Genomic DNA, 27,019 nt, shown 5'->3' with positions numbered 1-27,019 from the left:
CACTAGGAAGAGGGTTATAGTTCCCTTTTCTATTTTAAAATCCAAGTTTGAAAGTTACAACTAAGCTTAGACAATTTTTTAATTGCAATTAGGAAATAAGAGAGACACTTTGAGAAATAAAAGATTTTCCTTTACAGTTGGATTGATCAAGATACTAGATCTTCATTGTGGGTTTGTGTGAAGCTAGAAAAGTAACTCGAGTTTAGCTAAATGGTGGACATTTCAGGAACATATTCTCAAAAGTTTAAAATTTAAACCTTGTCCTAGACATTTCGTATATGTTTGTCTCCATTTTAAGATTGAGAAGTAGTAAGTACATGCTAATAAAAAGTATTTTATGTGGGTGTAGCTTTATATATAAGTAAAAAAATATAAGGATAAAATAGTTTTTACTGAGGCAAATCTTATGGAGTATATGAATGCTTTAAAGTATGGTCCTAGCTCTTTCATAGGCTTGCATTGTAATTGCTATTTCACTGTAATATTGGGAAAGTTTCATTTTACTTCCCTGGGCCTTATTTTTACTGTATAGAATGAGGATAGAAATGGTATTTCACCTTCCTCAGAAGGTTACTTGAGGATAAATGAGAAAGTTTGGAAAGGTGAAGGTACCTAGAATGTAGTAAGAGGTCAATCCATTTCAATTGGTATTGTTGCTAATCTATTCTACTTGATGACGTTTGCAAGACATTTTACGATTCCTAAGGACTCTATTTCTTTCCTCCTTCATTCCTTTCTTTCTCTGTTTTATGATTTTTTATTACTATATTTTTTATTAGTTCACAAGCCTAAATTCTATTTTAATCACTTATTAATATATTTCTATTCAAACCTTATGAAGAGTAGGATTCTCCTTTACTTGTTTCACAAGTTTCACAATCTTGAATTAGATGATAATAAGATGGTACAACTATAAATACCACATATTAGGGGAAAAAAGTATCAATGACTGAGCCTTAGTCAGTTTGGTCTGCCATAACAAAATATCATAGACTGACTGACTTGAACAACAGAAACTTAATTTCTCACAGTTCTGTATGCTGTAAGTTCAGGATCAGGGTGACAGCATAGTCAGGTTCTGGTGAATGCCCACTTCTTGGCTTGCAGTTGGCCTGCTTTTTGCTATGTCCCCTCATGGCAGAGGAGAGTAAGTTCCCTGATGTCTTTTCTTATAAGGGCACTAATCCACTACGAGGACTCAACCCTTATGATCTCATCTGCACCTAATTACCTTACAATGGCCCCATCTGGAAATATAATCATATTGGAGGTAAGAACTTCAACATATACATTCTGGCAGGACACAGTTCAGTCTGTATCAGACTGTTGTCTCAAAATCTGTGACCTGATATCATCAGCTTAATGGCAAGGTTTTCAATTGAACCAATAAACCTTGATGACCAAGATTTCAAGTTGTCAGACATTTTGACGCTACAACTGCAACTTTTGGGTTGATTAGCTTTCTCTCTCTCTCTCTCTATATATATATATATATATATACACACACACACATATATATATATATATTTATTATTATTATTATTTGAGGTACAGTTTCACTCTTGTCACCCAGGCTGGAGTGCAATGGCATGATCTCAGCTCACTGCAACCTCCGCCTCCTGGGTTCAAGTGATTCTTCTGCCTCAGTCTCCCAAGTAGCTGGGATTACAGGCACCCACCATCATATATGGCTAATTTTTGTATTTTTAGTAGAGATGGGGGTTTTACCATGTTGGCCAGACTGGTCTTGAACTCCCCACCTCAGGTGATCCACCCGCATCAGTTTCCCAAAGTGCTGGGATTACAGACATGAGCCACCTCAGTGGGTCCTCTATACATTATTTTAACCAAATTCTTCTTTATTCCTAAAAAGTTCTTCCACATAACCTCTTCAATAAACCGTTATGCATGATTACAAGTTTCACACAAATTTTGACCCTGTCTGCCCACTGTTTCCTTCCTTCCTCCCTTCCTTCCTTCCTTCCTTCCTTTCTTCCTTCCTTCCTTCCTTCCTTCCTTCCTTCCTTCCTTCCTTCCTTCCTTCCTTCCTCTCTCTTTCTTTCTTTCTTTTTCTCTCTCTTTCTTTCTTTCTTTCTCTCTCTCTTCTTTCTTTCTCTCCTCTTTCTTTCTTTCTTTCTTTCTTTCTTTCTTTCTTTCTTTCTTTCTTTCTTTCTTTCTTTCTTTCTCTCTCTCTCTCTCTCTCTCTCGCCACTTTTGCCCTATCTACCCACTGCCTCACTCCCTACCTAGTATTTACCTTGTCCTACTCAGCCTTAATCAGGACATTCCCTACATCTCCCTGCAACATCTGAAAATCTTGCCTTTGAGCCAAACCTCTTATAATATTTCTTCTCTGGTTGCTTCCTCTCAGTACGATCCGCATGAATCTCACCAAAACATATGGGATTTCTTGACGACTTCTCCTTTTCGCCTTCCAGAAAAGTCAATTTTCTCTCTAGATTCTCCTCCAATGTGTCTCCCTTTGCTTTCTCTGTTTCTCTTGCTTCTATTACAAACCTAAATCTAGGCATTCCTCTAAGGCTCTTTCCTTTTTCTTCCCTATTCTTTCTGCATTTCCTGATACCATCCATTTCCAAAAGTCTTACTTTCACCTCTATGAAGATAACAACCAACTCATTCTTCACTCTAACTTCACAGTTCAGATCATAATCAAGATCTCAAGCCTGGCAGAAGGTCAGGGCTGGGAGAGGAAGGCATGAAGAAGTTTTTAATTGGTGACAGAAAGAATATTTCAATGATAAATATAATTATCTTTGTTACCATTCTTTAGTTGACTTATTACCTGGCCTTTTATTTCATTTAACACTTTCATTTTATACTGCTTCTTCCGGTATAAAAAAAAGCTTAGGCTTCTCCTACTCTGCTATATCACAATCACACTGCTGTAGCTGAGTTACTTTTCCAGCGTCATTTGGATGGCTCTAAATAACGTGTGTAAAGTTGTTTTCCTTATATTTTTCTTCCTTTCTTAACATCCCCATGTATGTTTTTTGTTAGTAGTCTTATCACTCTTCTAGTAGTCCAGTCTCAAATACCTTTTGTGCCCCTACATTCCTCCCATGGACGTATATTTAATAGTCTTCATAATCTCTGAATTTTTTCTAGAATTTCTCATGCACCTAATAGCTCCATTTCCTTTCTATTGACATTCTTTTGTTCAGACTTTTATTTTGGTTTATCCACATTATTGTATTCTCTCCCCACATGATTCTCTTTTGACTGCTCATTTCTGTCTCCCAGTTCATTATTGTAAGCCACTCATTTTCTTCTATCTTCATTCACCTCAATGAGTTCTTACTTCCTATGAAACAAAACCTAAGGCTTTCAAGGCCTGCTACAAGTTAGGAAGTGCCTAACTTTTGTGTTACACAACCTGCAGGTCCTCTCCAAATACCCTGCACTTTTCCAGCCGAATCCTACTTATCATTTTCCTTTTTTAGAGATTTCGTCTCACTATGTTGCCCAGGTTGGTCTCAAATTTCTGGCCTCAAGGCATCCTTGTGCTTCAGCCTCCCAAAGCACTTGGATTACAGTTATGAGCCACTGTACCTGGTCTGCTTATCATTCTTGAATGAACTTGGTTAACCACACAGTGGTGATGCTGCTGCCTTCACATGGTCAAGAGGTTTTAAACTCCTGGCCTCAAGTGATCTTTGTGCTTCAGTCTCCCAAAGCACTGGGATTACAGACATGAGCCACTGTGCCTGGTCTGCTTATCATTCTTGAATTAACTTGGTTAATAACATAGCGATGATGCCACTGCCTTCACATGGTCAAGAGGTTTCCCCACATTTTCCATATGTTGAAATAGTCTGTCCTTCAAAGAGCAACACAAATGTCAACCTTACCTGAAGTCTTCCCTGTTTCTTCATGTGAAAACTTTCAGACACACACACACACACACACACACACACACATTTTTAAACTTAAATGTCTTACTACCTTCTACTATAGTTACTTTTACCCCTTCCTTATCTCTTCCAACAGATTAGGAATAACTTTGTGTGTAGAACCACATCTTATTTATATCTTCCTCCTTCTCTACCACTATTGTCTAGATCAACACATATTTGTTCAAGTAATGTAGGTTAAAGTTTGATAAATATTCTATCTTTGGAATAAAAATCATTAACTTCCTACTCTGAAAAAATCTGTACTTTTAATATTATGTGTGATTTCTTAAGAGAGTACTTAAAATAATTATAATACTGTCAATGATTAGAGGAAGCTGCCTTTGGTTTTCTTGCTTTTTCTTTTCTTTTTTTGTGTTTTTGAGAGAGAGTCTTGCTCTGTCACCTAGGCTGAAGTGCAGTGGCATGATACTGGCTCATTACAACATCTACCTCCCATGTTCAAGTGATTTTCTTGCCTCAGACTCCCCAGCAGCTGGGATTACAGGTGTGTGCCACCACACCCAACTATTTTTTAAAATATATTTTTAGTAGAGACAGGTTTTTGCCATGTTTGCCAGGCTGGTCTCAAACTCCTGGCCTTGAGTGATCCACCTGCCTCAGCTTCCCAAAGTGCTGGGATTACAGGTGTGAGCCACCAACCACATCCAGCCAAGAAGCAGCCTTTAGTTTTCTGAATATATGAATAACATGACATGGGCAGCTGTATCATTCTCTACTCTAAAAACCTAATGGGTTTTAATTTTGTGTGTATGACTGTACATATCTGCATCTAATGGGTTTTAATTTTGTGTGTATGACTGTACATATCTGCATTAGAAGAAATAACACTTTGAAAAAAGTAATGGCTTTTTTGTATAAGAGAACATGGCTAACATTTGGTCATATTTAATTTGTGTAGACTTATAGTCCAGTTAAGGCATGTTATATCTTTGAAAAAACATATATCCATGAAAGCAATACAAATTAAAATCTAAACTGAATATTGTTGGCAAGAGATAAAATTAAGAGTTTAAGAAGGCTGCCAATTAATAAAAGCTTCTGCTACTTTAAAAATAATTGAATAAACTACATTTAAGGCAAATTTATTTCTTTCTATTTAGATATAGGAAATAATATTGCTACTACCTAAAAATAATTTCCATAATAGAGATTACAAATTATTTGTTTTTTTTCTCCATCCTACCAAAGTCCAGGAAATTTCAAGTGCTATGAAGAAAAAACCATGTAGAATGTTTGGGTAAAAAAAAAAATAAATGCATTAAAACCTTGTATGAAAAGCTAGTTATTTCAAGGTATTTGGAAGATACATCACCAGCAAAGAATACATTATAAGAGTCTATGCTTAATAATTTTTGAAAGAGAGAAGAGAAGTTTGATGACAGGATGGCAGTAGTGGGTGGTCAAGCTTGGGAGATCCCATGAAAGGCCTCAGTCTACTGCGGAAGGTTTCAGTATGGGTGACGGGATATTTCCATGTATGTTTCCTTTCAGTTGATACCTTCCAGTAAAGCCTCCCACATGCTGCTAGAGCAAACACCTATACCACCCACAGCATTGTTTTGTGATTTGAATTAGGTTTCATGGTGTATGGGTCATAGGAGTTTGACTCAATAACCAGAGATTCGAGACTAATGACAGCCCTGATTATCAAGTTCAAAGAGTCTCATCATTTTAAATAAAAGAAAGTCTTAACAGAGAGAAAATAAAACTCTATAGAACATAAATATTATTACTTTAGAACGTTAAGTTGGAAGGAATATTTAGTCTAACTTTGTTATTTTGCAGTGAGGAAACAGAGATGGAGAAAAAATACATAAATTGCCCAAGGTGAAATCACAGGGTTTCCTGAGTTCTAGTCATTCAACCAAATAGATTGACTTCTGAAAGGAAAACTATCATCTCGATATTAAGCACCAGAATGTCATATTTGATGTGGTTAGTGAGAATGACTTTCTCCTCCAGATTCTTTTCATAAGGGTGGATTAAAAGAGCAAGAAAATGAGTTAAAAAGGCTACAATTTGGTTACATTTGATTGAGTTCTTAGAACACTAAAAAGAATCTGTGCATGTATACATATATTAATTATAAATGTAAAAATATAAATTACAGAATGAGATGAGACATATTTGAATGGCCATTGGAAGTTACTGGAATAAGACTCACATATCTAAGAAAATGTCCTCTGTAAAACTGGCAGCTTGCTTTTTCTTATATGTTATTTTCCTTAATGGGTTCATGCCAGGTGAAAAAGAGTCGGTGGAAAACGTCTTTGTCATACACTTAAGAGGCAGAGACGCAAATCAGAAAGAGTATAGGTTTAAATTACCTTTAAATCTGTCTCTTATGTGGCTTGGTTTAAACATCCTCAAAACAACTGAAATCAATCATTCAATAATTTCTATCTTAATACAAGAAAAGCAAAATGATTTTAAACTTCAGTGTTACCTTAACTTACCATAAATGTTCTAGATTTGAAAGAAATTTAAAAAGTACAGTAGACTCTGTAACTGAATTTTAATTTCAATAAGTAATGAAAAGCATGATTGAAATTATCTTGCTAATACTTTAGGTGTCCCACCAGTGATCAGCAGTTTTTATGAAACTGATGACTTCTGCATTGTGACTCTACTCTGTCACTGTAATGATTACCTGTTAGGGTCTATCTCTGCTTAAATGTGTGTGTGCGTGTGTGTGTGTGTATGCATAAATGTATATGTATACACATTCATATATACATTTATAAATTATGCACATAAATATATGCATAAATATATATATATTTATGTATGCATATATGTATATATAGGCTAAGGAAAAGAATCTAGACTTTCAAATATATGCACAGAAATTTTTGAAAAGTTGTAATCAAATATCTTACCAGCCAAATGAGCTAGAGTGGAGAGTTCTGGAAGAGCTATCTAATATGAATCGAGTTGGCAGAAATTGAAAGAGGGGAAATATCATTATGATAAGACCTGAAAATCTCAAGATCCAGCCAGTGGTAGATATCATTGTGAAATAATGGTTAATAGGAGGTTCAGAACAGTGTGCAAAAAGAAAAATTAAAAACATAGCAAGTGGAGGCTTTGGAAATAGTAAAGATAAGAGTCTCTATGGTGAAGCAGCTGGGAATAGTTATTTTACAGCATGGTGCTTACAGAATATTAGGAAATTAGATTCTGTTCTAAATATCATGGTATAAATGAGAAAAAAAAGAGATACAAGGACAGTTCAGAGGTGTTCACAATAAAAGTTCATAAGGTCTCCTTCAACTAATTCATAAAACTCAGCAATCCTCACATACTTTTAGCTGTTATTCCCTCATCCCTGTAGCTCCACACCCACACACATACCTGCTGCCACTAATTTCATTGCAGGCATCTGCAAAGGTAAATTAAATAACCCGAGCTTTTTGACATCTCAAGACAATCAAACAGCTCTCTAAGATATGTGAAATGATACTACACAGTGAAGCATTATGAAACTGAAATACTCAATCTGGCCCCCCAAACTGAACAAATTACATTTTATCAATTATTTCTTAGTATTCTTGATTGTTCAAATACTTAGTGATGTTTTAAAATTTTAAATAATGATACCCTATTTCCATTTATGCAAATAATATATAGACATAAAATATTTCTTAGACATTAAATATTTAGTTAAGATGCAACTAAACAAAATAACACATTGATATCCACAAAATAAAATTCATGTTATTACTGGTATAAGCATATATCAGCAGCTATAGCATCAATATCCAACGCTGTCTTGCTAATAATTACCTATTTCTGAGTAAAGACCTGTATCTTGAGCAAGGCAAGATATTCACCCTACTTTCCTTTCAACCTAAGGAATATATTAGTTCAACAAAATATTTTTCTAAAGATAAACAATTCTCCAAATACAGGGTAATTGTAAACTTCATTGTGCTTAGGGATTAGATTTGTTAAATTCAGAAGAGGGGCGCTTGGCACTTGTACATTATTGGAAATTCCCCAAACACAGACAACAAAAGCTCAGTCAGTTTAATCAAATTATCAGCTTTTCCTCAGTCTGTGTTTAGTCTGTGTTTGTCTAATGTCCGGGTGCATATTTTCTACTTAAGAAAATCAATAAATCTGCTGCTTTAAAAAAAGGCACATTTCAAATGCAGTATACAGTGTATTGCACTATCTGATCCAGCAATCTGTCTGCCTCTGCCCACAGAAGGAATGAACAAGAAATATGCCTGATGAGCTTATGAGATGGTTTAGAAATTAATGTTTGAAGGGGAAAAATTATGCCATTGATATATACATTCCGTTCACTTCCAATGTAGAAGTATGGCATAAACTATATACCTGAAACTTTTCTGCTATCTTGAAAGGAGATTGTAAGTATTATGGGTAATAGCGATATGATCTTAGCAATTAAATAGGTAAATTAGGTTTCTTAGGTAAAATATTTATCATTGTAATATTCTTTTATGAATCTAATTGTTACTTTTCTATTTATCTTGAAGTCGGATAGCATCTTTCCCTGTATTATTTGTTGTTGTTCTGTAAATATTTAAGTTGTCAGTCTAACACAAAATATTCAATTTTCCAACTGTAAGAAATTATCATTTAGCACCAATAACATTTTCTCATATCTAAGTAGCTCTCAATTTCTCTGTCGCTGGCTCTTTATTTGCAGAAATACTTCCTATTTCAACAGGCACAAATGAGTTGTATATACAAATCATCTTAAGTATTAATACTTTCGATAAGTACTTCATTTAAATTTATTCTACAGAGATCACCTTACTCATAAAAGCAAATCAAAGAGCAGGTTTTTATTAGACCCAGCCAGAAAAATTCAGAAATTTGGTGGTGAGAATTTGGCTCATTCGTTGCCATCGATTAACTCTGACTGTGTTAGAATTAGTGCATGTTCTCACCCAGAAGGATGGATCTACATTAAACAAAATTTGAAAGGATTTAAAGAAGACAGACACTTTAGGAATAAAATACATTCTTTCCTATTGATTGATACATACAAACTTACTAGAAAATAGATGCTACTTTTCCTTATCAATAAACGTTACAATGCTAGACAAAGGTTATTATATTAGAGCTTTTTGATCGAAAGATTTGCTCACTAGTAATCTTTAGAAATGAGCTTGTCATGATCCAAGTCTTTTATCTCAAAACCAGGACTGATGCCTGCAAATGAGTTGGTTTGAACAATGACGGTGCACAGTGTTTGGTTGCTAGAGAAATGTTATTTACTCTTTTTCCTTCTGTCTCTTTGGCAATAAGAAGATAGGGGAAAATAGTGAATTCAGGCATCCAGTGAATATGTCAAATATTAGTCATTGCCCAAGTAATTTATGAAACTTTCATTGATGAACGTGTCTGTGCTTACAGGGGCAGCAAATGAGCAAGTACAAGAAAAAGAAGAAAAAGGCCCCTTGGGACAGCATCCTGAATCCCTTTCAGTAAAGACACATTTTGACTGGGAAACTCCTTCTTTCCCCCACAACATTTGATAGCAAATGTTTGCTTTGTTTATTATAAAGATGCAGAAGTCATCATCATCAAATAACTTTCTTGCTTATTCCTAATGATTTTGGGGGAATATTTTCATCTTTGGTGCACAACTCTCCCTGGATCTGGTTTGCTGTTTTCCCCCACTGTTGTTTATGCGAATAATTTCTAGTCAGGGTAAAAAAAGGTGTTGCTTGTGCAGAGAATCCGTTTAGTAGAGCAGGCTAATAGGCTGACCAGTCATTAACTAAAACACAGCTGGGAAGAGGCTATAATCCCCCAATTTCCTTCACAAATGCAGTAAATAAATATTCAAGTGAAGCAGTGCACAAATTTGCATATGTGTTAAACAAAAGCCCAGCTGAAGATTTGGTTTAAAAGCTCTGCTACTGTTTCTCCATTTTCTACCTACAATTCCTCTACCTGAAGATTTTATGTTTCACAAGATCCCAATACTTCTCCTCAAATAGAAGTCCCTTTCACTTCAGGAATTATCTTGGAAATCCCTTTTGCGGGCCCCTACGGTTGCTTCATTGAGCTCCATTTTTTTTAAGAGGAATGAAAGCCACCTATCAAATTAAGTCTATTTCCTCTTCTTTAGAAATTGTTAATTTGAGTATCTTAAATACGTAATATGCTATTGGCACCCTGTGTTTCGCCAGTTCATGAATAGAACTCTGTTTTTTGGAATCCAGAGCAAAAAAAATACTTAGGAAATAAAACTCTAAGGGTTCGCTCTTGGTACAACTAATTTGCTGACCCTGTGGCTTTTAGAAAGCAAATTTAGATCAGCTTCCTAAATTCCTTCTTCTGTCCTCTGAGATTTCAAGCAAATGATGTAACATAGGATGTTGTTCGGTTAATTATTCCTTAGAATGAGCCTCAATATCGTTACAAATTCCCCACTCTGCCTCTTCTTTCCCTCTCCTACTCTTATTCCGTGGTTGTAATTTCTAGAGCTAGATTCTAGGGCACACCTGACCTTGGGCTCTGCTGGGTTGCTTATCCTGAAGCAGTGTGAGTCCCTCCCAAGGTGAAGAAATATAATTAGAAGAAAAAGAGATCATTCAGTGAGGAGCCTAAGGTAGGACACAAGGGGTTACTTTCTAAGGGAAAAAATAGATTGCCAAAAAAAAAAAAATTAACTGATTCTAAAAAGAAAAAAAGAGAGTTCTGCAGTGAAAGAAAGCAGCATGTCAAAAATTAGTGAAGTACATTGACTTTTACTTGTTTTCAACACTACCTGTGAGTCTTATCAGGCCTGTCTTATTCCTCTTCCCCAGTGGAGAAAGAAAAACAAGAAGATGGTAGCCAAAGACCCAGAGCATTCCTAGGCTAAACTGAATTTGTGTATTTTTTCCTTGTTATAAGAAGTGGCCTATCATTATATAGGTAATGGTAAATGTATAGTATATGTAACTAGTATTTATCATATACATTTGCATACTATATATAAATATATTTTCTTACATTTAGAAAACAGACTCAGGAAAGTGAGGTGCATAAATTTGAACTCTGAATCTTATTATAAGGAAATGAGTTAGTTATTGAAAGACTAAATCAGATTTGAGGTCTTTAATATTTTTTATATAAGTAATAGAGGAATTATTTTTGCCAAGCTGTATTTAAGTGTACAGGGGGAATCCCTACTAGTGTCTCGTTAGTTACTTGCTATACAACATACTAACCTGTTTTAATACTGTAATACTTAGGAGCAAGTAAGTGTAGCTTTAAGCAATGAAGCTTTCCAGGGGTGAGATAATAAAATACTTCTTCTCCTTCTCCTTCAATCACATTTACAAAGCATATTTGTAGGGAGAAAGTCACTATCATATAAACAATAATGTATTGTGGTTGAACAAAACCATGTCAGTATATTTTGTGTTACCCTTTTTTAACAACTAATTCTTTTTCATTGAAGAAAATAAAAGGTTTAATACCAAGAGGCTAGTTCAAACATATGCTCTAGTTAATGTAAGAATCAAGTTGCGTGAATTGTGCTGTATATCTATAAGCATTATTCTGAAAAGAGGCTTCAAAGCTTTCAAAATACACATAAAACATGGTGAAATAACAATATAAATGTCTCTGGTTTTTCTTTAAGTTTTATCTTTTGCTCATTTCCTTAACAAGCTATGAAAACATTTTTTCTGTTCAAGCCACATTGGAAAGACACTGTTATCTTATTTGATCACACAAAAGCTTGAGAAGTACCCTGAGGAACACCTGTTGCATTCAGATACAGCTCCTTTTCGCTTGCCTGCTAATGGAGTTGAAATTTTCATGAGAAGTGACCCCTCCTCATTTGGTTTTATTATCCTCAAAGCTTCTGAAGGCTCACCAAAAAGACTGTAATAAAGTCCAGTATCACCTGTCTATCCACAGCCACTTTGGTGTAGGTCCTCCATAAATTAAATTGGGAATGCTACTTAAAAATAATCATAATATTTTCTATCTGCAGGGAAGAGTAAACAACATTTTTCAAAAAAACTTTCAAATGACTTATTTATTTTAAATTTCACAGGTTACTTTTTATTGCTGTTATTGGTTTTGTTGCTTTTCACACAAAAAGTTACTTTATAGTTAGTTTTTCTTTGTTTCTTTATCACTAATGGCTCAAACTTTCATGAAACTGTGGTGCTGTGTGTTGGGTTAGAGCTTCCTAGTCAGCTGCATGTCAAAGACTAGAAATCATATATGGAATCATAAGCTATGAAGTGACAAAAACTAGCGAAGATAGAGCAAGTATTTCAGTCATCACTGCAGGGAGATTTTTATCAACCATTCTGTCTGAGCAAATGTATGTCCAGCAGTCCAGTCTGAGGTCACGGCTGCCCCAGAATTTGAGTGGTTGGGGATATTTTGGGATGCTTTCATTAGAAGGCACAGAGTACAGTTAAGAAACAGGCTTGGGGCGCCAGCATGTGATTATGGTAAGACTGGCTGACCACTGGGAAATTGCTGAGCCAACAGGCCGAGGAGTCAGGCTGACCTCCCTGAAGCCAAGTCCACAGAGAGCCACCACCCAACACACCTTCTGAGGGGTAATCTAAAGCACTCAATGCTCAAAATACTCATCTGAGCAACAGATGTTTTTGTGAGACAAAAGTATTGTAGATTTTCAAATGCTCTGTTTATGAATCTTCTTGCTATTCTATTTCTAAAGGTGCCCTATTAAAAAATATATATCTCTTATATTTACTTCAGAACGATCCAGCATTCTGGCTGCCTTTTCATTGGTAGTGGTGGTGGTTGGTGGGGATATGGGGTGTGGGGGTTGTTGCAGAAGAGCTCTAACCACAACGCAAGAGTAATTTACTAAGCAGGCAGCAAATTACCAAGGGTTTGTATAAAGAATCATTACATAAAGCAGGTATTTTTTAGCCTTCTTGTACTTAGTGACATTTAATACTTCTGGATAAAATCTTTTTAATTTCAAGTTGTGGTTAACAAAAGGTTTCTTTCCTTCTTACTCTTGTGTTTCTTGCTGCTTTTGCTTCTTCTAGCACCCAAACTTGATTTTTTTTTTAAGCAGTCTGTTTTTACAAAGCATAGAAAACAGTTACAAAAGAGAGAATTTAGAGAAAGTGTCATTTGATAACCATGACAACTCAGAAGGCAATGAGAAAAAAATTTGGAATCTAATATTTGTTTTACGAGCAGTAGAAAACCTGCCAATTGAAGAAATAGTCCTCTGTTACCTGCCAGTCAGACCATGGTCAAAATGGAATAAATCTGAAGAAAACAGGAACATGTTAATATGATAACTTGAAAAGAAAAAATACATAATAAAAATCCACTAATGTCACTTTTGTCATCTCACAACATCTCACATTTTATATTTGAAAACACATGTCCCCATGCCCATCCATTCGCCACCCTCACTTCCTCTTCCCTTCTCAATGTACATAACATATTCCTTTATGAGGTTTTGATTGGGCAATAGTGTGTATATTTTCTTAAAATAACAGGAAATGGCAGGGAGGGGAGGTGGAAATGCTAAGCAAGATTAATTATGATAGACTCTAACATAAATTATGTTAAAGCATTGACTCTTAGACTGTCAGGGATTTCAATTTAACTCATATTTATTTAAGTAAAACCCCCAAGCTTTTACAATTCAAAATCCACATTTCAAGTTTGGATGCTGTAAAAAGTGAAAGGTATACTACACATCAACGAACAGAGTAAGCTCAGAACGGTGGTGATGGTTATTGTCAGGTTTCTGCTAAAAAGACAACAAATCAACAATAATATAAACCAAAATTTCTACAGAAAAGACAAATCTATAAAAAAGCAGGTCCTACTTACCACTTTATAGTCTGTCTGCATTTGTGTGCATGTGGCTTGCATGTGTGTGTGTTTATGTGTGTGTGTACTTTTCTATGCCACACATTTGCCTCTTCTCTAATTTATTTCCTCCCTTATTGTTTCTTTCCCTTTCCTCTTTTAAATATATCTTAAGGTCTTCTTCAGCAATTCCAGGCCATCTGTCCTCACCGTACTAAATAAGCATTCATGGACACATGGCTGCCTCCTCCAGACTGACAAAGGCTCTTTAGTATAGCTAAGAGAAGTGACCCAACAGCAGTGGTGAAGAGGCCTAAAAATATTTAAAGTACAAAAAAAATAGCAAGACCCACCAACTTTCTCTTTACTTGACTCCCCCTTTTTCTTAAGTTTATTTCATGTTGTACCATTGGAATCTGCCCTTACAGAATGTATTTGCATAATTTCCTGCCAAATTGAATATAAGCCTATTTTTAAAGGTAAAGAAGGCTTATATCAGAAAAAGAAATAAAAAAAAAACCTTTAACTTGTTTTTAAACCATGCTTGCATATATTCCTATGTAGTACAATTGGCAAGCTTTTAAAAGACAGAAAGGTGATTATGTTTAAGAAGCATTCCTGAAATTTCTACTTCTATAGTAGATACAAAGGGTTTGGTAGATATAATGTTTTAGCAGTTTAGTAAGAATGCATCCAATGAGCAAATATGCTTTTAAATAACTTATACAAATTGTAAGACAAAAAGGACACACAGTTTCTTAAAAAAAAAGTACTCAACAGATTAAAACTTCACATAAATGTCTGACTCACACCTTTTCTAGTTGACCAATCTTGGATTTTTTGCATACTCTATAGAAAGATTTGTTTTATTCTCAATGAATAATGTTTTCTTATATAAATTTGTTGGTTTATTAAAGCATTTTATCTAATGAAAAATATTTTAATTGGATGTAAATTATCACTTTATTTTTTTCACAACAGATGCTGTGTGAATTACATGAACTTATATGAATTTCTGAGCTACTCATAAGTATTCAGAAAACTGCTAAAACCTGTTAGCTGAATAAAAGATAAGATATTCCTATTCTCTTTATGGACTAAACCTTGCATGTGTAAAAATTGTTAGGCTTTTTTTTCCCCCCGAAACTTAAGAAATTATGTATAAGCAAGTGTTTCTTCATTCTTTCACCTATACTATATATGCTTACACCTATACTAAGTATAACCCACAATGATGTCTTCTTGGACTTAAGCTACAAAATGGCTGCACACTACCTGTCATATATTTTATGTGAAACAAAAATCTCCACTCAACATTGCTCTTCTCTGTTGACCATCATAAATCTTTCTTTAGTATGCTGTCAGCTTCCCTCTCTTCATTACTAATTTGCTTTTAAAAATCTGTTTCTTAAAAACGTCTACAGCAAAAAATTTTGGTAAATTATATTGTTTCAATTTTAAGAAAAAAAATTTTTTAAATGATCTTTGAATTATGATGGCATAAACAGAGTAAATCATCTCGTTTACACAACAGAATGGAAGTCAAACATTGGAGAAATTATTGTCTCATCTATTTGAAATACAAAGCAAGATTTCCAGTTTTACAAACGCTTTTTTGAAAATGTATGTTATGGTGTATATGCTTATTAAAACTGGTCTTACAAGGGTGTTTGTGTGTAGGGGTTTGAAGCAATGATGTGGGAAAGAAGGAACTGAATTTAGGTGGTGATGAATTTCATTAAGAAGTAGGTGTTCATCAGTGTGTGTCTTAAAGTGTTCAGTGTTTTTTATAGAATGTTTCCCCTCCTTCAAAAAAAAATCTAGTGGGTGTTCAGTGGGTTCTTTTGTTGTTCAATCTGTTAATTAGAATTTTGCAACAAACCTTAAAAGAGGAACAAGGTATGGTAAAAAGGTCTTACTGTAAAATTCAGAAAATGTGAATGCAAAAATCAAAGTCAAAATTATAAACATGAGAGGAAAAATACCAAAAGATTTTATATAAGTTTGAAAATAAAAAGCGCAGCACCCTCTGAGAATCATAAGGCTAGAATTAGAAATATTTCCGGAATTTGATTTGAGAAGGAGGCAGGATCAAAGCAGCAGACTTTAGAGACAGTAGATAAAATGCCCTTATATTTATGGTTTCATTTTGGCTGACAGGGAGAGAATAAATTATAGTTCTAACTCAGATTTTTCCAAATATTGGATAAATGGGTAGTAGTCAAGGACCTGCTTCATCTCTAATACATCAAGCCACTTTAAAAAGTAAGAAAAGAAAAGGGTGTGTAAAAAAAGACCAGGGAATAGACACATTTAGTTCTGAGAATCAGTTCAAATCTCCTTAAATAGGATATAAGTCAAGTGCAGCTGTCCAAAATGTAGAGCCATTTCTTAAACATTTTCAACTCCCTTAATAAAGTTCTCCTTGACACTTTTTAGTTTATTGTGTCAAATTCTTGATGAATTTAAATGGATAGATAATTTGAACCATACATCTCCTGCATATTTTAATTTCACAGGAGGAAAATAATTGGTCAACTACCTGTAGACAATTATTTTGAAAATAAATATTAAATTAGTGAAGCAGCAATTGTACCCTATGGGAAACAACATGAGATAATGGAATAATATCAAAATCAAAGCTAAACAGACTTAAATTATAAATTCTTACTCTATTTCTTACCAGGTATGTGGACATTGTCACATTACCTACCTCCCTGAGCTTCAGCTCCTCTTCTGAAATCAGGGGATAATTTCTTCATCATGGACTGATTATGAATACTAAATGTGATATGTTAAGTACCAAAAGGGGTTTGAACCCATAGTGGGTGCTCATAAAATGTAACATTCCCAATCTATGCCTATCTCGACCTGGACTACTAGAGGCACATGACCAGTTTAATCACTAGAAAAATGATTGCTCAGGAATTTCCTGGAACAATCAGAAATCCTTTAGGATATTTTTAGCATTGAAGTCAACAGTCTTCTTAATAAAGACTCTGAACAATGAAGTAGATTTTCATGTGAAAAAGATGCAGGTGGGCATGTGGGTAACTCTGGTAGGGGAGTTTTCTTTTAAAAATCCCCTGTTGAGAACCATAACTATCATGAGGTCTAAAATGGTATCAAAATTATTGTTTTATTAACTAATTCTCCTTAATTCATATATATACCATTATAAGCCACAGATTCACAGAGCATAAAATGTGAATATGGAATGTGGTCCATTCAAATAATACTTAAATTTATGGTATGGTTATGGTCAAATACATTTTAAAACTATACAGGTTTGGGCAATAGGGGAATTAAAACAAAATCATTGCTGAATTTTTCTGTCAATATTTGATAGTGAAAAATGAATTTAAATTAGTTTAAATTGAGAAATTTATGTTAATCTTTGTAATAAATAGATAATAAATTATCCAAGTAAAATGCTTTCCAAATTAATATATATGTTTAATTTTAGGAGATATTAGCTTATTTCTAGCCATTCATTTTAATCCTCTGGAATAATACATGCTTGTTTCCTTATGAATATCTTTGGAAACACTCTATATTGATATATATGATATAGAAGCAAATGAAAATTATTAAATCTTGTATAAAACCATTATTTTACAGAAAAAAATGATATTCTGAAAATAAAGAAATCTTTTTCAAAAAAATTACACCATACCGTAATGCTTCATAAAGTTAAAAAAAAAAACTCTGTGACTTGAGAAAAATAATTTACTTCTGATTAGTAATATAAAGAACACACTTTGCCTCTTGGATTTTTCTGGAAGTCCTCATGGTATTCTACCAAATACGTCTGTGTATGACTTTTATTTTGTTTAATTCTGGGGAATGTTTGAACAAATATAATTACTTTATTCATCATAATTTTAAAATGGATAAATGATCATATCTAGCTGATTAAAGTGTATTTTTCTACTTTAAACATATGATCATGCATGCATGCACGCACATATACACATATACCATGTTTTCTATGCATTTAACTATGCTCACAGAAACACCACTTGAATTGTTGTTCTGGGCTGATCTCAGAAAAAAAGCAGAGAAACACAGTAGGACTGCTTTAAAGTTATATGTTCTCTATTTCACCTATATTACAAATGGTCCAGGTGGTCTTTGGAGTCTAGAAATACCTAAAGGAACTGACATCACTAGCAAAGATTCCATAAGGCTGACATGTAACTTTGCTTTCCATTTACAGCAGAAACAGCCTAAATTACCGTGGAAACAGAAGCACAATTACTTTGCCAGAATCTGTTATATAAAGTAGTAATAATCACTTTCTCTTGTTGTCTGACAGGAGAATACCACATAAGTAAGGTGGAGAGAAAGTGACTGTAGGGAAAAGAGAGGGGATGTGAAGGTACACACACACACACACACACACACACACACACACACAACAAAACTAACAAAAGAAAGTGAAAAGGGCCTGACAATGAATATTTTATAACACTTTGGTTTGTTTTACAAGACAATAAATTAGAGCAATTTTTCTGAGTAGCTCAGGCAGTAAAACAGTTCATCTGAATTAGTCAAAGTGGAAATGTGAGTTTCTGTCTGAAGAACATAGTTTAACCATAAATTCATGATTCTACACTTTCTCTCTAGCCAGTCCAGAAAAGAAGTCTTTCTCTTTCTGGTGAAGAGATTTGAAGCATTATCTTCTTTATAGCATCTGATTCTGTGAAAAGTTAAGGAAAGGCATTGTTTGAATGTTTAAAAATTATGCACTCAGTGTAATTAGGATAGACTAGGTTATACTGAGATAACACCTACAAAACTGTGTAGATAAGTGCAACAAATGTATATTTCTTGATCATATTACATGCTCATCCCAGGACAGCTGGGAACTCTGCTCTACATCTTCTCACTCCAGGTTGATGAAGATTCTGTCATCTGGAATGCTGCTGGTTGCCTTGACAGTGGCAGGGAACAATAGCAAACCGAATTTCCTTTTGAAGATTCCATCTTGAAGAGACACCTGTCACTTCTCCTAACATTTCATTAACCAAAGCAAGTAATGAGGACACGAAGTGTGTACCATGTCCTGAGGATAGGGAAATGTATTTTGACCACGTGACCAGAAGGAAAGCGAATATGACCAATTACAAGAGACCCTCTATGGGAAGGCTGAGCAATGAATTTTGTCTATTTTCATTGTCGTTTACAAACCCTTTCATCTTAATGATTGTGTGAAAACCTACATTGATTAATATGGTCAAAAGTAACGCATAGCTTATCCTTCATAGTTTCATTTCAGAAAAAAAATAGAAAAAAAGTAGACTCCTGCTTGCAGAGACCCATTTCCCTGAAATGTTTCCTGTTTTTTATTTATTTATTTGTTGTTGCTGTTGTTGTATTGTTTTCACAAAAGAACAGCCATTAGAAAATTATTGGGCTTGTAAAAACATCACTATTACAATAAATATCCCAGAGTCTCAGTGTATGATCAGTGCTATGGACACCAACTTCTCAGTTTATTTTATATGTTCTTTCTGTCTTTCTATGTTAAAAGTCAGGGCTTCTGTTTTCTCCAAAAATGTTTGACAAATGGATTGACATCGCCATTATGGCACCAGTTGTTATTACTGTGCTGTTGCCAAGGCAGCCAAAATATAGACCTGGGTTCAAAGTAGTAACTGGGTGTGTAAGAGGGTAGTCCCTTCTACTTTCATGGATACAGCTGCTTGAATGTGACAAATACTATTAACATCATGGGTCTTATTCCTCAAACCACAAGGTGCTATCTGAACAAATGCTTGGCTTTTAACTGTCAGATTCTTGAATGTGTCACATTTTTCTTCGGATCTTTGGGTTATTGTAACAGCTGTTTGTAAACATTGTAAAGCCTGCATTAGCTACAGAGTGAGTAGAAATATTTTGACCCAAATATCTGCCCCCTGAACCATGATAAGGAATGTAGCCTGTATGCTGACACTTAAGCAGTAGATTTAAATAGCCACCAGGATCAACTTCCAGCTGAATAAGTCAATAGGCATTTTTGATTTCTGACTCTATCTGGGTCAGCTTTCACTCATCAGATGGCCCCAAAACATCCATCGACATTGAGACCTTAAATGAAAAAAACAAAAAAACAAAAACAAAACAAAAAAAAGGTAATAAACTAACAGGTATTTCCAACAAGGTTTTGGATGGGCAATATTTTCACTGAGAGTCTAATCTATCCTCTTTGTTTGACAGTTAAAGTTACCAGTGCTTGTTTAATAGCCATCCTTTTCTTTAGAAACAGTGAGACAAACAGCTTTAGAATTTGTCATGCTCTGATCTCTTTCATTCTGAAAATACCCCATGCTATTTTATGTGGTGGTAATGAGTTAGATATTTCTAGTGTTTGCCTGGGTAAGCAGTCATGAGGGCTGTTGTAATAAGTAAATAGTAAGACTACATTGCTCTGATAATAGCAACTTTCATTGAAGGATGTGAATGTGCCTTGCAAAAGAATGATATAGAATCCTTAGAAAGGCTTTTATTAGAAACGTAATACAACTATTTTTAAAATGGAAACAGTAAGGCAGAGTGGAGAAAGAATCTCTGATATTGTGTCTCTAGTATCAATTGTAATTTTGGACATCTAAGCTATCAACCCAAGCAGTTAAGCTAAGAAAAGTTCTAGTAAGAAAATGCAGTTGTAGCACACTGAATATTATGGGAAATCTTGTCCTCAGCATTTCTAGATTTTGTAGACCCACATATCTGCCAAGAACTTGTATTAGATAGTTACCTTTGGAAGTGGCCAAATGATACACATTCAGTTGAAATTTTATTTAGGATTGAAAATATGTTTCTTACATCAATAATCTAATCCTTTGTCTATTCTTTACAAAACAAGAGATATATTATAGCCATGACCCCCAAAAGTTAAAGATATTTCCTATTAAGCTCACTTAAATATAGACAATCATCTACTATTTTATATATAAAGGTTATAGTAGTAAAGATAAAGCTCATATATTTGCTTCTGGAAGAAGTACTTTTCTTTTTTGAAGATCAACCCCTCTTGTTTTTTATATTAAATATTTGAGTCATAATTAAAGGTACTTAGGATTAAACACATAAACAGCAAGGTAAGGTAGCTTAAGTGTATACTGGATAACAGGCAATGTCAGACCAAGATTTTACTGGAGCTAATCAAGATGACTGAATGTGGGATGCGTGTTTTCATTGTAAAAATGCAGGCAAGCTTTTTAATATTTTGTTTTCAGGTGATGTTTAGACAAATTGAGGTTTGTTCTTGTCTCATCTCGCTCTCATTTTCTCTATCTTTCTTACTCTCTGTCTCTCTCCCTCCTTCCCTCAAGGAGAATCTTGAAATGAAACTGACAGAGCTGTGTTTCACTCTTTTATAGTATAATGTTTGTTAGGTTTCTCACATTGTTTACACGTTTCCTTGAAATAAAGATGGCACTTTCATTGGGCATGTGTCCCGAATTTCCTCATGAAATCAAAATTGAAAATGGAGGCTAGAAATAATGCTTAATATCTTTTATGTCTATTTTGTCATGAAAATTATTCTTTGTCAAAACTGGCCCTATATAAATAGAGAGTAAAAATATATTTTTGCTCTATTGCCTTCCACACCTCTTCGTATTATTCTAGTACATATTCTAGTACATTTTTCTAGGTTCTATCCTAAAGTCCCCAGGAGTCCACAGTTTAATGACCCTGAACATTTAAGATTTTTAGAAAGTATCTAATTTCTAGATTTTGCATTCTCATCTATTATTACAAGTTTGCTAGAGTTCTCAGTCTTGTCGGCTATAATGTAATAAGGATGTCAATACTTTATGCATCCTACATAGCATGTGAGCAAATAACCATCCTATCAAAATAGTTTGTTCAGAGAATTTTTCGTAGAAATCATCTTATAAACTGTTGCAGTATTTCTAAGTTCACAGAAAATAAGTAAAAACAAACCAAACTATATTTAGTGTTTAGTGCCCCTTTTCCCCTCCAAGCTGCCCCTTTCCCTACTCTCCAAAGTCAGAAATGTCAGACTCCTAGAACATTGTTAATAGGAAACAATCTGAAGAGTACTAATTTCCACTAATTCATGAAAGTGTGAATGACTCTTAATCCCTTAAACTTCTAAAGGTTGAGAGAGGTTGGAATAGTTGCTACCTAAATAAATCATGAATTTGTAGAACCTTAACATAACATAATACATTGATGTAAAAAAGATTCAGATAATATGTAAAAATTTATTTTCAGTTAGCACATGAGAAGATCATACCAATTTAGATTTTTGCCTCTGCATCTTTTTATCTATAATGCTCGTGATTTACACAGCTTTCTTATTCTTAACTTTTTGCACCACAGAATCTAAAAAGTCCCATTCGTCTTCATTGTGGTTCCCATTTAAGCAGCTGCAAGGCACTGGTGTGTGGGGAAAGTGTGGCAGGAAAGAAGGTATTGTGTACATTGATTTTGGGTAAATCAGAAACGGTGTATTTGCATTCAACTAGGGACTTTCTGGGGATACTGCCTGACTTGAAACTGTGAGGAGTTCAGGCTCTGTGGAAGGTTGTTGAGAAAATATTTAAGTTCCTGAAATCACACCATTGGTGTAGCCTTTTCTATCCTTTATATGTGACTTAAAATGCATTTTGTTCATTTCTAAATGAAATAAATGAGGTTTATACACCATAACCCTAGCTTCCTAGCTGTGGTGCTGGTATTCACTAGCCCCGTGTTTTTTGGAAAATCATTTTATCTCTTTTTGACTCAGTTCTCTCCTGAATCAAATGGGATCATGATTCTAGCTGTGTCTTTCAAAGGTGCTGTTGGAGGAATGATGGACAAATAGATGTGAGCATGCTGAGACAAAGTTAGAGATATTATGCAAATTTGACATATTTTAATTACCAAATATTAAGAGATGGGACAAAATGCAGCTTTAAAATATTTTCTTTAATTCTTTATTATAACTAATTTCTTGTCAAAATCTAGTTTAAGATTTAGGGAAGTCAAAATGTGAACTACTTTGTTGAAACTGAAATTAACATGAAGTTTCAGATTTTATAAAGTATTTATTGGAATACCTTTATAAAACTGCTTGCCCTCTTGCCTTTAAGAATGCCAGGGAACTCAACATACTTCTCAGGGCCCTTAAACACAATCAATGGCAAAGTCGTTTTTTTTTTTCTCCCTGAAAAAATAATCAGTACTATTCCAGGTAAGGATTCAAAGATATTTGAACATATGTGATAGACTAAAATTAAACTGGATTAAAATTAAAACTATAGTTTTTATTTTATATTACACAAAGCATTTATGAGAGTATATTATTTTATTTTGTAACCCAAGAAACAGCCTTTGGGAATGTCAAGATGCAATTGAGGAAATATTTCAGGGAATCGGGTTCTGTATTAGATTGAAATGGAGGCAAGAAAGAGTAAGGCTTTCCTATATTAATGGCATTGGGGTCCTTTTACACCAACGGTCTATGAAGTTTTAGAAAAGAGAGAGAGGCAGAAAGCAATCTATTCAGCGAGGCATATATACAGTATTTGGTTTTGCATTACGCCCAAAAAGATGGCATCGTGCAAAACCAAACACTGTACAACTCATCATAGGCGGGAATTTTACAGACTTGGGTTGATATTGTGTGTCTTATTATATGCCTAAACAATAACTCTATTTGATAAAAATCTGAATTACAGCTATCCATACTAATGTATCAAAATATTCCACAATGGATCTGATGCTTTCTAAAATGCAAAACATTAGATCTCTCCAGAAATCATAAACAGATGTTAAATATTTCTTTATAATACATACTCATTATATATTACAAATGTATTGATCTATACATATATAAATACTTATAAGCACATGTATATAAAATTAACAATCTCAATCCTTGTCAAAATTATTCTATTACAAAGTCAAATTTTTCTTTGATTTATGTTATTATCGCACTTTAAAGTTATTCTTCCTTTATGAAGGGATCTGGGAACACTGTATCCAGACACTTAATGCAAACTGGTCTACTGGACATTACATGGTGCCAAAGCCAGATGCTTGAGAATTTAACCCACCTAAGGCTGTCTTTACATTAGTACATTGCTCACCGCTTCAGCAGAAAGCATATTGGACAAGGTCACCTGCTAAATAACTTGGCTCAGGAAGTCAGAAAATAAGCCACTGACCTCCAAACTGAGAAGAATGATGGTGATGGTGAAAGGATAAGCCAAAAATGTAGGTCACTTTGATTCTTGATTTACTGTCACTTCCACTTCTAATCCACACCAAGTTTACCTCTTAAACTTCCCTTATATTCATGAATGTCCTTTCAGCACACCTCACCAATCATCACTAAACTCTTTGAATCATTGAAACACTTTCTCAATGGTTTCTTAGAGTCTAGCTCTCCTGAAATTAATTTTCACAATAGCAGTCAAATAATCTTCCAAAAAAGTTCAAATAATATCGAATCTCTCTCCCTGCTGCTAAAAAGTCTTTCACACCACTTCCCTTAGCCCTAATGACAAATGGATAGGTTTGTTTTGTTTGTTCATGTTAGACTTTGTCTTTCATATCGTTGGTTTACCTCAACTTTCTCAAGATTCTATAAATGATGAACTATATTGAATAGCACAGGTAGCTGACACATATTCTGTTTGCTTTTGTTCACTACCATTTCCCCATGAGGCCTCTCACCTGAAAGAGAAGCCTGACTGAAGGTTCTGTATAAGTGGGGGAATTCAGGGGAATGCTTTCACAGCCAGTCTCTTTGAAGTGCCCCTGGGAAAAATTGCAGGTTTCAGAGTAGGAGCCTCCTACAGGCTGTAGTCCAGTGCATTTTACTGCCAAAGGAAGTGCTCGTCTGCCTTTTATTTTAAACTTATTTTGCATGGGATGTGTGTGTGTGTGTGTGTGTGTGTGGCTAAAATCATGTTAAGATGTGCTCCACTTGTCTGTCAGACCCTGGCATCTTCACAAAAATAACTGTTGTAAAGATCACCCACTTGCACTTGATTTTGAGAATAGTCCTTGGGCTTAAGCCCTGGAACAAAAGCCTTTGCTTCCAAATCATAGCTCTATTTACACTTGTATGGAAAGGAAGAGTTCTACAGTCCCGGCTCTTTGGAAAATAGTTTTTTAAATAATGACCCAGGATTGCCCCCTCGCCTATCCCTGCCTTCTTTATTCGTTGATTCACCTTCGAGGTCTCTTGTGACTTTTGCTAAATTTCATCTTCTTTTATTTCCCTACCAATCATACTTTCATTTGTGCTATTCTCACAAGTTTTTATTATTTATTAACTTATTTATTTCAGAAATTTCAATTTTTACACCCAAAAAGATGGTGTAGATTAAATATAGATTAAAGGGTACATGTGCAGGTTTGTCACCTGGGTATATTACGTGATGCTGAGGCTTGGAGTCCCAATGATTCTGTCACCCAGGCAGTAAGCTTGGTACCCAAGAGAACCCCTGCTCACTTGCCGCACTCTCCCATCTAGTAATCCCAAATGTTTATAAAATTTTGATTCACTAATGGTATACTTTATTTTTGCTTTCCATAGTGTAATGTTCTCTTTCATTTTAATTCACCATTTCTGTCAATTCAAGGAGAATTTGAGGCAAAGAAAATACAGACAGATTTGAACTTACTAGATCAATTTGAATTAGAAGCTTAAGTTTACCTTTAATGTTGTTGGAAAAACAGTTTGAGTAAATTAATAATTTGATCATTAAATTATAAAAGACAGTTGTAACATCTAGGAAAACTTACTCTTTTTAGGACTATTAATTTCAAAAGTGTTTCTATTAATTTACAAACAACTTTATTCATTCTTATTTAAGATGATTCTTTAAGAATCAATTTAGAAAACTTAATTATTTGATCATATCAAAATTAATGATTAAATATATTTATATATATTTTATTTTCTAATTCAGACAGACATTATTTTAAGGAATTTCCATTAGTTAATTATTCAATATCAATATTCAGTGATACCGAAATTAGTCAAACCAACGTTTAGTAAATATCCCATTTTGTTGCTAAATAGTAATGGATGATAACAATTTTCAGAATAAAATCTTATTTATTTTGCCAATCCTCAGCCAATCTTGATGATTCTTTCCATCACAGCATCATTTTAAATCATAACATTTTTAAAAAGTCTGTTGAAGTTATAGTAATTAATGGGGATTAAATAAATTATATACCTTTTAGAACTCTCCTGACAACTAGCAGAATACCACTAAATGATTCACTGAAGATTTCAAAACCATAGTAATGTCCCCACAGAGACATGAATTATTATGAAGGATCTATGGATTGTTTAAAGGAGAAACAAAAATAATAAAATAAATGAGATCTTTCTTCTCAAAATAGTTACAAATATTATTGATGAAACTAAACATTTAATCCTCACTGAAATATAGCCTTAGAAATTAGTCTACAGGTTGTACATACATTTCACACAGAAATTCCATTAAATCTATCTGAGGAGATAACCCATGGGATCAGCAAAAAATGGTTCTGTGGTACGAAATGACTTTTAACTAAAGGTTAAATAAAATTGTACTGATGTTATTTTAAACTGATTACTCAAGACAGTGATTCTTTTGGAATGGTTCTTACTTCAATTTGCTCTCCACTTCCTTCTGCTTTTTAAATTCCCAGTACCCTTTTATTTATCTTACGCTCACCTTGTTATGTCTATTTCTGCCTCCCCAACTCTCTCCAAAATCATGGCCCTACCTCATCCTTCACAGAGATTTATATGTACAGAAAACCAGCTTATTAGTTTACACCTCCTTACCATGATTACCTTTTCCTCTATTACCATTGATTTATCTCATTTGTTTCCCCCACCCAGGGATTCATCAGAACACGAAATTTCCAGTGATAATTTACATTCCACCACAAACGTAGTTATATGCTTGGTTACATGTTTCATTCATAGATCTTTAATTGTTTCTAGACTAAAGTTCTAAATGATGATGGCAAAAGTGTGATGATAATTTAAATACCCAAGACTAAAATTTCCTGAAGATAACTATTATTTCTATTACTTATCTATGCATCTAAACATTTTGTAAATTATAACAACATTTAAACATTTTCTATCCAATCTATCTATACAAATATTGGCTTTAAATTATGTACATACATACATATATATATCTTAAAATACATTTGCATTGAGTTGTAATTAAAGTATACATTGAAAATTCAGCCATGAACATACTAGTATTAATTAAAAGAGTTCCTGCATATTCTTCTCT

The sequence above is a fragment of the Theropithecus gelada genome, chromosome 6 (assembly GCF_003255815.1).
Source record: "Theropithecus gelada isolate Dixy chromosome 6, Tgel_1.0, whole genome shotgun sequence".
Taxonomy (NCBI): domain Eukaryota; kingdom Metazoa; phylum Chordata; class Mammalia; order Primates; family Cercopithecidae; genus Theropithecus; species Theropithecus gelada.
The sequence above is the reverse complement of the archived record's forward strand: the minus strand, read 5'-3'. Positions refer to the sequence as shown.